Source organism: Paroedura picta, chromosome 10 (genome assembly GCF_049243985.1).
Source record: "Paroedura picta isolate Pp20150507F chromosome 10, Ppicta_v3.0, whole genome shotgun sequence".
NCBI lineage: Eukaryota > Metazoa > Chordata > Lepidosauria > Squamata > Gekkonidae > Paroedura > Paroedura picta.
Genome location: NC_135378.1, coordinates 11,245,051 through 11,263,143, shown reverse-complemented (window position 1 = coordinate 11,263,143; position 18,093 = coordinate 11,245,051).

Here is an 18,093-nt window from a genome sequence, read left to right as displayed (position 1 = left end):
CAGTTCTCTCAGTCCTCTCTCATAGGAAGTATGTTATGGGGAGAGAAAGAAAAGGGGAGTTTAAACTGCTTAGGGAGAACTGAGGCCTGGTGGGTAACTGTGGACCATTCCAGTTCTCTCAGGAAGTATGTTATGGGGAGAAAAAGAAAAGATGATTTTAAATTGCTTAGGGAGAACTGAGGCCTGGTGGGTGACTGTGGACCATTCCAGTTCTCTCAGACCTCTCCCATAGGAAGTATGTTGTGGGGAGAGAAAGAAAAGGTGATTTTAAACTGCTTAGGGCGAACTGAGGCCTGGTGGGTAACTGTGGACCATTCCAGTTCTCTCAGACCTCTCTTAGGAAGTATGTTATGTGGAGAAAAAGAAAAGGTGATTTTAAACTGCTTAGGGAGAACTGAGGCCTTCTGGGTAACTGTGGACCTTCCAGTATCTCATAGGATGAATGTTATGGGGAGAGAAAGAAAAGGTGATTTTTAAGCTGCTTATGGAGAACTGAGGCCAGGTGGGTAACTGTCAACCATTCCAGTTCTCTCAGACCTCCCTCATAGTAAGAATGTTATGGGGAGAGAAAGAAAAGGTGATTTTAAACTGCTTAGGGAGAACTGAGGCCTAGTGGGTAACTGTGGACCATTCCAGTTCTCTCAGACCTCTCTCATAGGAAGTATGGGGAGAGAAAGAAAAGATGATATAAGCTGCTGAGGGAGAACTGAGGCCTGCTGGGTAACTGTGGACCATTCCAGGCTCTTTCATAGGAGGGACGTTATGGGGAGAGAAAGAAAAGATGATTTTAAAGTGCTTAGGGAGAACTGAGGCCTGGTGGGTGACTGTGGACCATTCCAGTTCTCTCAGACCTCTCTCATAGGAAGTATGTTATGGGGAGAGAAAGAAAAGGTGATTTTTAAGCTGCTTAGGGGGAACTGAGGCCTGCTGGGTAACTGTGGACCTTTCCAGTCTCTTTCATAGGAGGGATGTTATGGGGAGAAAAAGAAAAGATTATTTTTAAGCTGCTTAGGGAGAACTGAGGCCTGCTGGGTAACTGTGGACCCATCCAGTCTCTTTCATAGGAGGGGTGTTATGGGGAAAGAAAGATTATTTTTAAGCTGCTTAGGGAGAACTGAGGCCTGCTGGGTAACTGTGGACCATTCCAGTTCTCTCAGACCTCTCTCATAGGAAGTATGTTATGGGGAGAGAAAGAAAAGGTGATTTTAAACTGCTTAGGGAGAACTGAGGCCTGGTGGGTGACTGTGGACCATTCCAGTTCTCTCAGACCTCTCTCATAGGAAGTATGTTATGGGGAGAGAAAGAAAAGTTGATTTTAAACTGCTTAGGGATAACTGAGGCCTAGTGGGTAACTCTGGACCATTCCAGTTCTCTCAGACATCTCTCATAGGAAGTATGTTATGGGGAGAGAAAGAAAAGTTGATTTTAAACTGCTTAGGGAGAACTGAGGCCTAGTGGCTAACTCTGGACCATTCCAGTTCTCTCAGACCTCTCTCATAGGAAGCATGTTATGGGGAGAGAAAGAAAAGATGATTTTTAAGCTGCTTATGGAGAACTGAGGCCTGCTGGGTAACTGTGGACCATTCCAGGCTCTTTCATAGGAGGGATGTTATGGGGAGAGAAAGAAAAGATGATTTTAAGCTGCTTAGGGAGAAATGAGGCCTGCTGGGTAACTGTTGACCATTCCAGTCTCTTTCATAGGAGGGATGTTATGGGGAGAGAAAGAAAAGATGATTTTTAAGCTGCTTAGGGAGAACTGAGGCCTGGTGGGTGACTGTGGACCATTCCAGTTCTCTCAGTCCTCTCTCATAGGAAGTATGTTATGGGGAGAGAAAGAAAAGGGGAGTTTAAACTGCTTAGGGAGAACTGAGGCCTGGTGGGTAACTGTGGACCATTCCAGTTCTCTCAGACCTCTCTCATAGGAAGTATGTTATGGGGAGAGAAAGAAAAGGGGAGTTTAAACTGCTTAGGGAGAACTGAGGCCTGCTGGGTAACTGTGGACCATTCCAGTTCTCTCAGACCTCTCTTAGTAAGTATGTTATGGGGAGAGAAAGAAAAGATGATTTTAAAAGTGCTTAGGGAGAACTGAGGCCTGCTGGGTGACTGTTGATCATTCCAGTTCTCTCAGACCTCTCTTATAGGAAGCATGTTATGGGGAGAGAAAGAAAAGGTGATTTTAAATGGCTTAGGGTGAAATGAAGCCTAGTGGGTAACTGAGGACCATTCCAGTTCTCTCAGACCACTCTCATAGGAAGTATGTTATGGGGAGAGAAAGAAAAGGTGATTTTAACTGCTTAGGGAGACCTGAGGCCTGCTGGGTAACTGTGGACCATTCCAGTTCTCTCAGACCTCTCTCATAGGAAGTATGTTATGGGGAGAGAAAGAAAAGGTGATTTTAACTGCTTAGGGAGAACTGAGGCCTGGTGGGTAACTGAGGACCATTCCAGTTCTCTCAGACCACTCTCATAGGAAGTATGTTATGGGGAGAGAAAGAAAAGGTGATTTTAAACTGCTTAGGGAGAACTGAGGCCTAGTGGGTAACTGTGGACCATTCCAGTTCTCTCAGACATCTCTCATAGTAAGTATGTTATGGGGAGAGAAAGAAAAGATGATTTAAGCTGATTAGGGAGAACTGAGGCCTGCTGGGTAACTGTGGACCATTCCAGTCTCTTTCATAGGAGGGATGTTATGGGGAGAGAAAGAAAAGATGATTTTTAAGCTGCTTAAGGAGAACTGAGGCCTGCTGGGTAACTGTGGACCATTCCAGTCTCTTTCATAGGAGGGATGTTATGGGGAGAGAAAGAAAAGATGATTTTTAAGCTGCTTATGGAGAACTGAGGCCTGCTGGGTAACGGTGGAGCATTCCAGTCTCTTTCATAGGAGGGATGTTATGGGGAGAGAAAGAAAAGATGATTTTTAAGCTGCTTAGGGAGAACTGAGGCCTGCTGGGTAACTGTGGACCATTACAGTCTCTTTCATAGGAGGGGTCTTATGGGGAAAGAAAGAAAAGATTATTTTTAAGCTGCTTAGGGAGATCTGAGGCCTGCTGGGTAACTGTGGACCATTCAAGTTCTCTCAGACCTCTCTCATAGGAAGTATGTTATGGGGAGAGAAAGAAAAGGTGAATTTAAACTGCTTAGGGAGAACTGAGGCCTAGAGGGTAACTGTGGACCATTACAGTTCTCTCAGACCTCTCTCATAGGAAGTATGTTATGGGGAGAGAAAGAAAAGGTGATTTTACACTGCTTAGGGAGAACTGAGGCCTGGTGGGTAACTGTGGACCATTCCAGTTCTCTCAGAGCTCTCTTAGGAAGTATGTTATGTGGAGAAAAAGAAAAGATGATTTTAAAGTGCTTAGGGAGAACTGAGGCCTGGTGGGTGACTGTGGACCATTCCAGTTCTCTCAGACCTCTCTCATAGGAAGTATGTTATGGGGAGAGAAAGAAAAGGTGATTTTTAAGCTGCTTAGGGGGAACTGAGGCCTGCTGGGTAACTGTGGACCTTTCCAGTCTCTTTCATAGGAGGGATGTTATGGGGAGAAAAAGAAAAGATTATTTTTAAGCTGCTTAGGGAGAACTGAGGCCTGCTGGGTAACTGTGGACCCATCCAGTCTCTTTCATAGGAGGGGTGTTATGGGGAAAGAAAGATTATTTTTAAGCTGCTTAGGGAGAACTGAGGCCTGCTGGGTAACTGTGGACCATTCCAGTTCTCTCAGACCTCTCTCATAGGAAGTATGTTATGGGGAGAGAAAGAAAAGGTGATTTTAAACTGCTTAGGGAGAACTGAGGCCTGGTGGGTGACTGTGGACCATTCCAGTTCTCTCAGACCTCTCTCATAGGAAGTATGTTATGGGGAGAGAAAGAAAAGTTGATTTTAAACTGCTTAGGGATAACTGAGGCCTAGTGGGTAACTCTGGACCATTCCAGTTCTCTCAGACATCTCTCATAGGAAGTATGTTATGGGGAGAGAAAGAAAAGTTGATTTTAAACTGCTTAGGGAGAACTGAGGCCTAGTGGCTAACTCTGGACCATTCCAGTTCTCTCAGACCTCTCTCATAGGAAGCATGTTATGGGGAGAGAAAGAAAAGATGATTTTTAAGCTGCTTATGGAGAACTGAGGCCTGCTGGGTAACTGTGGACCATTCCAGGCTCTTTCATAGGAGGGATGTTATGGGGAGAGAAAGAAAAGATGATTTTAAGCTGCTTAGGGAGAAATGAGGCCTGCTGGGTAACTGTTGACCATTCCAGTCTCTTTCATAGGAGGGATGTTATGGGGAGAGAAAGAAAAGATGATTTTTAAGCTGCTTAGGGAGAACTGAGGCCTGGTGGGTGACTGTGGACCATTCCAGTTCTCTCAGTCCTCTCTCATAGGAAGTATGTTATGGGGAAAGAAAGAAAAGGGGAGTTTAAAATGCTTAGGGAGAACTGAGGCCTGGTGGGTAACTGTGGACCATTCCAGTTCTCTCAGGAAGTATGTTATGGGGAGAAAAAGAAAAGATGATTTTAAATTGCTTAGGGAGAACTGAGGCCTGGTGGGTGACTGTGGACCATTCCAGTTCTCTCAGACCTCTCCCATAGGAAGTATGTTGTGGGGAGAGAAAGAAAAGGTGATTTTAAACTGCTTAGGGCGAACTGAGGCCTGGTGGGTAACTGTGGACCATTCCAGTTCTCTCAGACCTCTCTTAGGAAGTATGTTATGTGGAGAAAAAGAAAAGGTGATTTTAAACTGCTTAGGGAGAACTGAGGCCTTCTGGGTAACTGTGGACCTTCCAGTATCTCATAGGATGAATGTTATGGGGAGAGAAAGAAAAGGTGATTTTTAAGCTGCTTATGGAGAACTGAGGCCAGGTGGGTAACTGTCAACCATTCCAGTTCTCTCAGACCTCCCTCATAGTAAGAATGTTATGGGGAGAGAAAGAAAAGGTGATTTTAAACTGCTTAGGGAGAACTGAGGCCTAGTGGGTAACTGTGGACCATTCCAGTTCTCTCAGACCTCTCTCATAGGAAGTATGGGGAGAGAAAGAAAAGATGATATAAGCTGCTGAGGGAGAACTGAGGCCTGCTGGGTAACTGTGGACCATTCCAGGCTCTTTCATAGGAGGGACGTTATGGGGAGAGAAAGAAAAGATGATTTTAAAGTGCTTAGGGAGAACTGAGGCCTGGTGGGTGACTGTGGACCATTCCAGTTCTCTCAGACCTCTCTCATAGGAAGTATGTTATGGGGAGAGAAAGAAAAGGTGATTTTTAAGCTGCTTAGGGGGAACTGAGGCCTGCTGGGTAACTGTGGACCTTTCCAGTCTCTTTCATAGGAGGGATGTTATGGGGAGAAAAAGAAAAGATTATTTTTAAGCTGCTTAGGGAGAACTGAGGCCTGCTGGGTAACTGTGGACCCATCCAGTCTCTTTCATAGGAGGGGTGTTATGGGGAAAGAAAGATTATTTTTAAGCTGCTTAGGGAGAACTGAGGCCTGCTGGGTAACTGTGGACCATTCCAGTTCTCTCAGACCTCTCTCATAGGAAGTATGTTATGGGGAGAGAAAGAAAAGGTGATTTTAAACTGCTTAGGGAGAACTGAGGCCTGGTGGGTGACTGTGGACCATTCCAGTTCTCTCAGACCTCTCTCATAGGAAGTATGTTATGGGGAGAGAAAGAAAAGGTGATTTTAAACTGCTTAGGGAGAACTGAGGCCTGGTGGGTGACTGTGGACCATTCCAGTTCTCTCAGACCTCTCTCATAGGAAGTATGTTATGGGGAGAGAAAGAAAAGTTGATTTTAAACTGCTTAGGGAGAACTGAGGCCTAGTGGCTAACTCTGGACCATTCCAGTTCTCTCAGACCTCTCTCATAGGAAGCATGTTATGGGGAGAGAAAGAAAAGATGATTTTTAAGCTGCTTATGGAGAACTGAGGCCTGCTGGGTAACTGTGGACCATTCCAGGCTCTTTCATAGGAGGGATGTTATGGGGAGAGAAAGAAAAGATGATTTTAAGCTGCTTAGGGAGAAATGAGGCCTGCTGGGTAACTGTTGACCATTCCAGTCTCTTTCATAGGAGGGATGTTATGGGGAGAGAAAGAAAAGATGATTTTTAAGCTGCTTAGGGAGAACTGAGGCCTGGTGGGTGACTGTGGACCATTCCAGTTCTCTCAGTCCTCTCTCATAGGAAGTATGTTATGGGGAGAGAAAGAAAAGGGGAGTTTAAACTGCTTAGGGAGAACTGAGGCCTGGTGGGTAACTGTGGACCATTCCAGTTCTCTCAGACCTCTCTCATAGGAAGTATGTTATGGGGAGAGAAAGAAAAGGGGAGTTTAAACTGCTTAGGGAGAACTGAGGCCTGCTGGGTAACTGTGGACCATTCCAGTTCTCTCAGACCTCTCTTAGTAAGTATGTTATGGGGAGAGAAAGAAAAGATGATTTTAAAAGTGCTTAGGGAGAACTGAGGCCTGCTGGGTGACTGTTGATCATTCCAGTTCTCTCAGACCTCTCTTATAGGAAGCATGTTATGGGGAGAGAAAGAAAAGGTGATTTTAAATGGCTTAGGGTGAAATGAAGCCTAGTGGGTAACTGAGGACCATTCCAGTTCTCTCAGACCACTCTCATAGGAAGTATGTTATGGGGAGAGAAAGAAAAGGTGATTTTAACTGCTTAGGGAGACCTGAGGCCTGCTGGGTAACTGTGGACCATTCCAGTTCTCTCAGACCTCTCTCATAGGAAGTATGTTATGGGGAGAGAAAGAAAAGGTGATTTTAACTGCTTAGGGAGAACTGAGGCCTGGTGGGTAACTGAGGACCATTCCAGTTCTCTCAGACCACTCTCATAGGAAGTATGTTATGGGGAGAGAAAGAAAAGGTGATTTTAAACTGCTTAGGGAGAACTGAGGCCTAGTGGGTAACTGTGGACCATTCCAGTTCTCTCAGACATCTCTCATAGTAAGTATGTTATGGGGAGAGAAAGAAAAGATGATTTAAGCTGATTAGGGAGAACTGAGGCCTGCTGGGTAACTGTGGACCATTCCAGTCTCTTTCATAGGAGGGATGTTATGGGGAGAGAAAGAAAAGATGATTTTTAAGCTGCTTAAGGAGAACTGAGGCCTGCTGGGTAACTGTGGACCATTCCAGTCTCTTTCATAGGAGGGATGTTATGGGGAGAGAAAGAAAAGATGATTTTTAAGCTGCTTATGGAGAACTGAGGCCTGCTGGGTAACGGTGGAGCATTCCAGTCTCTTTCATAGGAGGGATGTTATGGGGAGAGAAAGAAAAGATGATTTTTAAGCTGCTTAGGGAGAACTGAGGCCTGCGGGGTAACTGTGGACCATTACAGTCTCTTTCATAGGAGGGGTCTTATGGGGAAAGAAAGAAAAGATTATTTTTAAGCTGCTTAGGGAGATCTGAGGCCTGCTGGGTAACTGTGGACCATTCAAGTTCTCTCAGACCTCTCTCATAGGAAGTATGTTATGGGGAGAGAAAGAAAAGGTGAATTTAAACTGCTTAGGGAGAACTGAGGCCTAGAGGGTAACTGTGGACCATTACAGTTCTCTCAGACCTCTCTCATAGGAAGTATGTTATGGGGAGAGAAAGAAAAGGTGATTTTACACTGCTTAGGGAGAACTGAGGCCTGGTGGGTAACTGTGGACCATTCCAGTTCTCTCAGAGCTCTCTTAGGAAGTATGTTATGTGGAGAAAAAGAAAAGATGATTTTAAAGTGCTTAGGGAGAACTGAGGCCTGGTGGGTGACTGTGGACCATTCCAGTTCTCGCAGACCTCTCCCATAGGAAGTATGTTGTGGGGAGACAAAGAAAAGGTGATTTTAAACTACTTAGGGCGAACTGAGGCCTGGTGGGTAACTGTGGACCATTCCAGTTCTCTCAGACCTCTCTTAGGAAGTATGGGGAGAGAAAGAAAAGATGATTTTTAAGCTCCTTAGGGAGAACTGAGGCCTTCTGGGTAACTGTGGACCTTCCAGTCTCTCATAGGATGAATGTTATGGGGAGATAAAGAAAAGGTGATTTTTAAGCTGCTTAGGGAGAACTGAGGCCTTTTGGGTAACTGTGGACATTCCAGTCTCTCATAGGATGAATGTTATGGGGAGATAAAGAAAAGGTGATTTTTAAGCTGCTTAGGGAGAACTGAGGCCTTTTGGGTAACTGTGGACATTCCAGTCTCTCATAGGAAGCATGTTATGGGGAGAGAAAGAAAAGGTGATTTTAAGCTGCTTATGGAGGACTGAGGCCTGGTGGGTAACTGTGGACCATTCCAGTTCTATCAGACCTCTCTCATAGGAAGTATGTTATGGGGAGAGAAAGAAAAGGTGATTTTTAATGGCTTAGGGAGAACTGAGGCCTAGTGGGTAACTGTGGACCATTCCAGTTCTCTCAGACCTCTCTCATAGGAAGTATGTTATGGGGAGAGAAAGAAAAGGTGATTTTAAACTGCTTAGGGAGAACTGAGGCCTAGTGGGTAACTGTGGACCATTCCAGTTCTCTCAGACCTCTCTCATAGGAAGTATGTTATGGGGAGAGAAAGAAAAGATGATTTAAGCTGCTTAGGGAGAACTGAGGCCTGCTGGGTAACTGTGGACCATTCCAGTGTCTTTCATAGGAGGGATGTTATGGGGAGAGAAAGAAAAGATGATTTTTAAGCTGCTTATGGAGAACTGAGGCCTGCTGGGTAACTGTGGACCATTCCAGTGTCTTTCATAGGAGGGATGATATGGGGAGAGAAAGAAAAGATGATTTTTAAGCTGCTTATGGAGAACTGAGGCCTGCTGGGTAACTGTGGACCATTCCAGTCTCTTTCATAGGAGGGATGTTATGGGGAGAGAAAGAAAAGACGATTTTTAAGCTGCTTATGGAGAACTGAGGCCTGCTGGGTAACTGTGGACCATTCCAGTCTCTCTCATAGGAAGAATGTTATGGGGAGAGAAAGAAAAGGTGATTTTAAACTGCTTAGGGAGAACTGAGGCCTGCTGGGTAACTGTTGACCATTCCAGTCTCTTTCATAGGAGCGATGTTATGGGGAGAGAAAGAAAAGATGATTTTTAAGCTGCTTAGGGAGAACTGAGGCCTAGTGGGTGACTGTGGACAATTCCACTTCTCTCAGACCTCTCTTAGGAAGTATGTTATGGGGAGAGAAAGAAAAGATGATTTTTAAGCTGCTTATGGAGAACTGAGCCCTGCTGGGTAACTGTGGACCATTCCTGTCACTTTCATAGGTGGGATGTTATGGGGAGAGAAAGAAAAGATGATTTTTAAGCTGCTTAGGGAGAACTGAGGCCTGGTGGTTGACTGTGGACCATTCCAGTTGTCTCAGACCTCTCTCATAGGAAGTATGTTATGGGGAGAGAAAGAAAAGGTGATTTTAAACTGCTTAGAGAGGCCTGGTGGGTAACTGTGGACCATTCCAGTTCTCTCAGGAAGTATGTTATGGGGAGAAAAAGAAAAGATGATTTTAAATAGCTTAGGGAGAACTGAGGCCTGGTGGGTGACTGTGGACCATTCCAGTTCTCTCAGACCTCTCCCATAGGAAGTATGTTGTGGGGAGAGAAAGAAAAGGTGATTTTAAACTGCTTAGGGCGAACTGAGGCCTGGTGGGTAACTGTGGACCATTCCAGTTCTCTCAGACCTCTCTTAGGAAGTATGTTATGTGGAGAAAAAGAAAAGGTGATTTTAAACTGCTTAGGGAGAACTGAGGCCTTCTGGGTAACTGTGGACCTTCCAGTATCTCATAGGATGAATGTTATGGGGAGAGAAAGAAAAGGTGATTTTTAAGCTGCTTATGGAGAACTGAGGCCAGGTGGGTAACTGTCAACCATTCCAGTTCTCTCAGACCTCCCTCATAGTAAGAATGTTATGGGGAGAGAAAGAAAAGGTGATTTTAAACTGCTTAGGGAGAACTGAGGCCTAGTGGGTAACTGTGGACCATTCCAGTTCTCTCAGACCTCTCATGCGGAGGGATGTTATGGGGAGAGAAAGAAAAGATGATTTTTAAGCTGCTGAGGGAGAAATGAGGCCTGCTGGGTAACTGTGGACCATTCCAGGCTCTTTCATAGGAGGGATGTTATGGGGAGAGAAAGAAAAGATGATTTTAAAGTGCTTAGGGAGAACTGAGGCCTGGTGGGTGACTGTGGACAATTCCACTTCTCTCAGACCTCTCTTAGGAAGTATGTTATGGGGAGAGAAAGAAAAGATGATTTTTAAGCTGCTTATGGAGAACTGAGCCCTGCTGGGTAACTGTGGACCATTCCTGTCACTTTCATAGGAGGGATGTTATGGGGAGAGAAAGATGATTTTTAAGCTGCTTAGGGAGAACTGAGGCCTGGTGGTTGACTGTGGACCATTCCAGTTGTCTCAGACATCTCTCATAGGAAGTATGTTATGGGGAGAGAAAGAAAAGGTGATTTTAAACTGCTTAGAGAGGCCTGGTGGGTAACTGTGGACCATTCCAGTTCTCTCAGGAAGTATGTTATGGGGAGAAAAAGAAAAGATGATTTTAAATTGCTTAGGGAGAACTGAGGCCTGGTGGGTGACTGTGGACCATTCCAGTTCTCTCAGACCTCTCCCATAGGAAGTATGTTGTGGGGAGAGAAAGAAAAGGTGATTTTAAACTGCTTAGGGCGAACTGAGGCCTGGTGGGTAACTGTGGACCATTCCAGTTCTCTCAGACCTCTCTTAGGAAGTATGTTATGGGGAGAGAAAGAAAAGATGATTTTTAAGCTGCTTAGGGAGAACTGAGGCCTTCTGAGTAACTGTGGACCTTCCAGTATCTCATAGGATGAATGTTATGGGGAGAGAAAGAAAAGGTGATTTTTAAGCTGCTTATGGAGAACTGAGGCCTGGTGGGTAACTGTCAACCATTCCAGTTCTCTCAGACCTCTCTCATAGGAAGTATGGGGAGAGAAAGAAAAGATGATATAAGCTGCTGAGGGAGAACTGAGGCCTGCTGGGTAACTGTGGACCATTCCAGGCTCTTTCATAGGAGGGACGTTATGGGGAGAGAAAGAAAAGATGATTTTAAAGTGCTTAGGGAGAACTGAGGCCTGGTGGGTGACTGTGGACCATTCCAGTTCTCTCAGACCTCTCTCATAGGAAGTATGTTATGGGGAGAGAAAGAAAAGGTGATTTTTAAGCTGCTTAGGGGGAACTGAGGCCTGCTGGGTAACTGTGGACCATTCCAGTCTCTTTCATAGGAGGGATGTTATGGGGAGAAAAAGAAAAGATTATTTTTAAGCTGCTTAGGGAGAACTGAGGCCTGCTGGGTAACTGTGGACCCATCCAGTCTCTTTCATAGGAGGGGTGTTATGGGGAAAGAAAGATTATTTTTAAGCTGCTTAGGGAGAACTGAGGCCTGCTGGGTAACTGTGGACCATTCCAGTTCTCTCAGACCTCTCTCATAGGAAGTATGTTATGGGGAGAGAAAGAAAAGGTGATTTTAAACTGCTTAGGGAGAACTGAGGCCTGGTGGGTGACTGTGGACCATTCCAGTTCTCTCAGACCTCTCTCATAGGAAGTATGTTATGGGGAGAGAAAGAAAAGTTGATTTTAAACTGCTTAGGGAGAACTGAGGCCTAGTGGGTAACTCTGGACCATTCCAGTTCTCTCAGACATCTCTCATAGGAAGTATGTTATGGGGAGAGAAAGAAAAGTTGATTTTAAACTGCTTAGGGAGAACTGAGGCCTAGTGGCTAACTCTGGACCATTCCAGTTCTCTCAGACCTCTCTCATAGGAAGCATGTTATGGGGAGAGAAAGAAAAGATGATTTTTAAGCTGCTTATGGAGAACTGAGGCCTGCTGGGTAACTGTGGACCATTCCAGGCTCTTTCATAGGAGGGATGTTATGGGGAGAGAAAGAAAAGATGATTTTAAGCTGCTTAGGGAGAAATGAGGCCTGCTGGGTAACTGTTGACCATTCCAGTCTCTTTCATAGGAGGGATGTTATGGGGAGAGAAAGAAAAGATGATTTTTAAGCTGCTTAGGGAGAACTGAGGCCTGGTGGGTGACTGTGGACCATTCCAGTTCTCTCAGTCCTCTCTCATAGGAAGTATGTTATGGGGAGAGAAAGAAAAGGGGAGTTTAAACTGCTTAGGGAGAACTGAGGCCTGCTGGGTAACTGTGGACCATTCCAGTTCTCTCAGACCTCTCTTAGTAAGTATGTTATGGGGAGAGAAAGAAAAGATGATTTTAAAAGTGCTTAGGGAGAACTGAGGCCTGCTGGGTGACTGTTGATCATTCCAGTTCTCTCAGACCTCTCTTATAGGAAGCATGTTATGGGGAGAGAAAGAAAAGGTGATTTTAAATGGCTTAGGGTGAAATGAAGCCTAGTGGGTAACTGAGGACCATTCCAGTTCTCTCAGACCACTCTCATAGGAAGTATGTTATGGGGAGAGAAAGAAAAGGTGATTTTAACTGCTTAGGGAGACCTGAGGCCTGCTGGGTAACTGTGGACCATTCCAGTTCTCTCAGACCTCTCTCATAGGAAGTATGTTATGGGGAGAGAAAGAAAAGGTGATTTTAACTGCTTAGGGAGAACTGAGGCCTGGTGGGTAACTGAGGACCATTCCAGTTCTCTCAGACCACTCTCATAGGAAGTATGTTATGGGGAGAGAAAGAAAAGGTGATTTTAAACTGCTTAGGGAGAACTGAGGCCTAGTGGGTAACTGTGGACCATTCCAGTTCTCTCAGACATCTCCCATAGTAAGTATGTTATGGGGAGAGAAAGAAAAGATGATTTAAGCTGATTAGGGAGAACTGAGGCCTGCTGGGTAACTGTGGACCATTCCAGTCTCTTTCATAGGAGGGATGTTATGGGGAGAGAAAGAAAAGATGATTTTTAAGCTGCTTAAGGAGAACTGAGGCCTGCTGGGTAACTGTGGACCATTCTAGTCTCTTTCATAGGAAGCATGTTATGGGGAGAGAAAGAAAAGGTGATTTTAAATGGCTTAGGGAGAACTGAGGCCTAGTGGGTAACTGTGGACCATTCCAGTTCTCTCAGACCTCTCTCATAGGAAGTATGTTATGGGGAGAGAAAGAAAAGGTGATTTTAAACTGCTTAGGGAGAACTGAGGCCTAGTGGGTAACTGTGGACCATTCCAGTTCTCTCAGACCTCTCTCATAGGAAGTATGTTATGGGGAGAGAAAGAAAAGATGATTTAAGCTGCTTAGGGAGAACTGAGGCCTGCTGGGTAACTGTGGACCATTCCAGTGTCTTTCATAGGAGGGATGTTATGGGTAGAGAAAGAAAAGATGATTTTTAAGCTGCTTATGGAGAACTGAGGCCTGCTGGGTAACTGTGGACCATTCCAGTGTCTTTCATAGGAGGGATGTTATGGGGAGAGAAAGAAAAGATGATTTTAAACTGCTTAGGGAGAACTGAGGCCTGCTGGGTAATTGTTGACCATTCCAGTCTCTTTCATTGGAGCGATGTTATGGGGAGAGAAAGAAAAGATGATTTTTAAGCTGCTTAGGGAGAACTGAGGCCTGCTGGGTAACTGTGGACCATTCCAGTCTCTTTCATAGGAGGGGTGTTATGGGGAAAGAAAGAAAAGATTATTTTTAAGCTGCTTAGGGAGAACTGAGGCCTGCTGGGTAACTGTGGACCATTCCAGTTCTCTCAGACCTCTCTCATAGGAAGTATGTTATGGGGAGAGAAAGAAAAGGTGATTTTAAACTGCTTAGGGAGAACTGAGGCCTGGTGGGTGACTGTGGACCATTCCAGTTCTCTCAGACCTCTCTTAGGAAGAATGTTATGGGGAGAGAAAGAAAAGATGATTTTAAAGTGCTTAGGGAGAACTGAGGCCTGGTGGGTGACTGTTGACCATTCCAGTTCTCTCAGACCTCTCTCATAGGAAGCATGTTATGGGGAGAGAAAGAAAAGATGATTTTTAAGCTGCTTATGGAGAACTGAGGCCTGCTGGGTAACTGTGGACCATTCCAGGCTCTTTCATAGGAGGGATGTTATGGGGAGAGAAAGAAAAGGTGATTTTAACTGCTTAGGGAGAACTGAGGCCTGGTGGGTAACTGAGGACCATTCCAGTTCTCTCAGACCACTCTCATAGGAAGTATGTTATGGGGAGAGAAAGAAAAGGTGATTTTAAACTGCTTAGGGAGAACTGAGGCCTAGTGGGTAACTGTGGACCATTCCAGTTCTCTCAGACATCTCTCATAGGAAGTATGTTATGGGGAGAGAAAGAAAAGATGATTTAAGCTGATTAGGGAGAACTGAGGCCTGCTGGGTAACTGTGGACCATTCCAGTCTCTTTCATAGGAGGGATGTTATGGGGAGAGAAAGAAAAGATGATTTTTAAGCTGCTTAAGGAGAACTGAGGCCTGCTGGGTAACTGTGGACCATTCCAGTCTCTTTCATAGGAGGGATGTTATGGGGAGAGAAAGAAAAGATGATTTTTAAGCTGCTTATGGAGAACTGAGGCCTGCTGGGTAACGGTGGAGCATTCCAGTCTCTTTCATAGGAGGGATGTTATGGGGAGAGAAAGAAAAGATGATTTTTAAGCTGCTTAGGGAGAACTGAGGCCTGCTGGGTAACTGTGGACCATTACAGTCTCTTTCATAGGAGGGGTCTTATGGGGAAAGAAAGAAAAGATGATTTTTAAGCTGCTTAGGGAGATCTGAGGCCTGCTGGGTAACTGTGGACCATTCAAGTTCTCTCAGACCTCTCTCATAGGAAGTATGTTATGGGGAGAGAAAGAAAAGGTGAATTTAAACTGCTTAGGGAGAACTGAGGCCTAGAGGGTAACTGTGGACCATTACAGTTCTCTCAGACCTCTCTCATAGGAAGTATGTTATGGGGAGAGAAAGAAAAGGTGATTTTACACTGCTTAGGGAGAACTGAGGCCTGGTGGGTAACTGTGGACCATTCCAGTTCTCTCAGACCTCTCTTAGGAAGTATGTTATGTGGAGAAAAAGAAAAGATGATTTTAAAGTGCTTAGGGAGAACTGAGGCCTGGTGGGTGACTGTGGACCATTCCAGTTCTCTCAGACCTCTCTCATAGGAAGTATGTTGTGGGGAGACAAAGAAAAGGTGATTTTTAAGCTGCTTAGGGGGAACTGAGGCCTGCTGGGTAACTGTGGACCATTCCAGTCTCTTTCATAGGAGGGATGTTATGGGGAGAAAAAGAAAAGATTATTTTTAAGCTGCTTAGGGAGAACTGAGGCCTGCTGGGTAACTGTGGACCCATCCAGTCTCTTTCATAGGAGGGGTGTTATGGGGAAAGAAAGATTATTTTTAAGCTGCTTAGGGAGAACTGAGGCCTGCTGGGTAACTGTGGACCATTCCAGTTCTCTCAGACCTCTCTCATAGGAAGTATGTTATGGGGAGAGAAAGAAAAGGTGATTTTAAACTGCTTAGGGAGAACTGAGGCCTGGTGGGTGACTGTGGACCATTCCAGTTCTCTCAGACCTCTCTCATAGGAAGTATGTTATGGGGAGAGAAAGAAAAGTTGATTTTAAACTGCTTAGGGAGAACTGAGGCCTAGTGGGTAACTCTGGACCATTCCAGTTCTCTCAGACATCTCTCATAGGAAGTATGTTATGGGGAGAGAAAGAAAAGTTGATTTTAAACTGCTTAGGGAGAACTGAGGCCTAGTGGCTAACTCTGGACCATTCCAGTTCTCTCAGACCTCTCTCATAGGAAGCATGTTATGGGGAGAGAAAGAAAAGATGATTTTTAAGCTGCTTATGGAGAACTGAGGCCTGCTGGGTAACTGTGGACCATTCCAGGCTCTTTCATAGGAGGGATGTTATGGGGAGAGAAAGAAAAGATGATTTTTAAGCTGCTTAGGGAGAACTGAGGCCTGGTGGGTGACTGTGGACCATTCCAGTTCTCTCAGTCCTCTCTCATAGGAAGTATGTTATGGGGAGAGAAAGAAAAGGGGAGTTTAAACTGCTTAGGGAGAACTGAGGCCTGGTGGGTAACTGTGGACCATTCCAGTTCTCTCAGACCTCTCTCATAGGAAGTATGTTTTGGGGAGAGAAAGAAAAGGGGAGTAAACTGCTTAGGGAGAACTGAGGCCTGCTGGGTAACTGTGGACCATTCCAGTTCTCTCAGACCTCTCTTAGTAAGTATGTTATGGGGAGAGAAAGAAAAGGTGATTTTAAAAGTGCTTAGGGAGAACTGAGGCCTGCTGGGTGACTGTTGATCATTCCAGTTCTCTCAGACCTCTCTTATAGGAAGCATGTTATGGGGAGAGAAAGAAAAGGTGATTTTAAATGGCTTAGGGTGAAATGAAGCCTAGTGGGTAACTGAGGACCATTCCAGTTCTCTCAGACCACTCTCATAGGAAGTATGTTATGGGGAGAGAAAGAAAAGGTGATTTTAACTGCTTAGGGAGACCTGAGGCCTGCTGGGTAACTGTGGACCATTCCAGTTCTCTCAGACCTCTCTCATAGGAAGTATGTTATGGGGAGAGAAAGAAAAGGTGATTTTAACTGCTTAGGGAGAACTGAGGCCTGGTGGGTAACTGAGGACCATTCCAGTTCTCTCAGACCACTCTCATAGGAAGTATGTTATGGGGAGAGAAAGAAAAGGTGATTTTAAACTGCTTAGGGAGAACTGAGGCCTAGTGGGTAACTGTGGACCATTCCAGTTCTCTCAGACATCTCTCATAGTAAGTATGTTATGGGGAGAGAAAGAAAAGATGATTTAAGCTGATTAGGGAGAACTGAGGCCTGCTGGGTAACTGTGGACCATTCCAGTCTCTTTCATAGGAGGGATGTTATGGGGAGAGAAAGAAAAGATGATTTTTAAGCTGCTTAAGGAGAACTGAGGCCTGCTGGGTAACTGTGGACCATTCTAGTCTCTTTCATAGGAAGCATGTTATGGGGAGAGAAAGAAAAGGTGATTTTAAATGGCTTAGGGAGAACTGAGGCCTAGTGGGTAACTGTGGACCATTCCAGTTCTCTCAGACCTCTCTCATAGGAAGTATGTTATGGGGAGAGAAAGAAAAGGTGATTTTAAACTGCTTAGGGAGAACTGAGGCCTAGTGGGTAACTGTGGACCATTCCAGTTCTCTCAGACCTCTCTCATAGGAAGTATGTTATGGGGAGAGAAAGAAAAGATGATTTAAGCTGCTTAGGGAGAACTGAGGCCTGCTGGGTAACTGTGGACCATTCCAGTGTCTTTCATAGGAGGGATGTTATGGGGAGAGAAAGAAAAGATGATTTTTAAGCTGCTTACGGAGAACTGAGGCCTGCTGGGTAACTGTGGACCATTCCAGTGTCTTTCATAGGAGGGATGTTATGGGGAGAGAAAGAAAAGATGATTTTTAAGCTGCTTATGGAGAACTGAGGCCTGCTGGGTAACTGTGGACCATTCCAGTCTCTTTCATAGGAGGGATGTTATGGGGAGAGAAAGAAAAGACGATTTTTAAGCTGCTTATGGAGAACTGAGGCCTGCTGGGTAACTGTGGACCATTCCAGTCTCTCTCATAGGAAGAATGTTATGGGGAGAGAAAGAAAAGGTGATTTTAAACTGCTTAGGGAGAACTGAGGCCTGCTGGGTAATTGTTGACCATTCCAGTCTCTTTCATAGGAGCGATGTTATGGGGAGAGAAAGAAAAGATGATTTTTAAGCTGCTTAGGGAGAACTGAGGCCTGCTGGGTAACTGTGGACCATTCCAGTCTCTTTCATAGGAGGGATGTTATGGGGAGAGAAAGAAAAGATTATTTTTAAGCTGCTTAGGGAGAACTGAGGCCTGCTGGGTAACTGTGGACCATTCCAGTCTCTTTCATAGGAGGGGTGTTATGGGGAAAGAAAGAAAAGATTATTTTTAAGCTGCTTAGGGAGAACTGAGGCCTGCTGGGTAACTGTGGACCATTCCAGTTCTCTCAGACCTCTCTCATAGGAAGTATGTTATGGGGAGAGAAAGAAAAGGTGATTTTAAACTGCTTAGGGAGAACTGAGGCCTGGTGGGTGACTGTGGACCATTCCAGTTCTCTCAGACCTCTCTTAGGAAGAATGTTATGGGGAGAGAAAGAAAAGATGATTTTAAAGTGCTTAGGGAGAACTGAGGCCTGGTGGGTGACTGTTGACCATTCCAGTTCTCTCAGACCTCTCTCATAGGAAGCATGTTATGGGGAGAGAAAGAAAAGA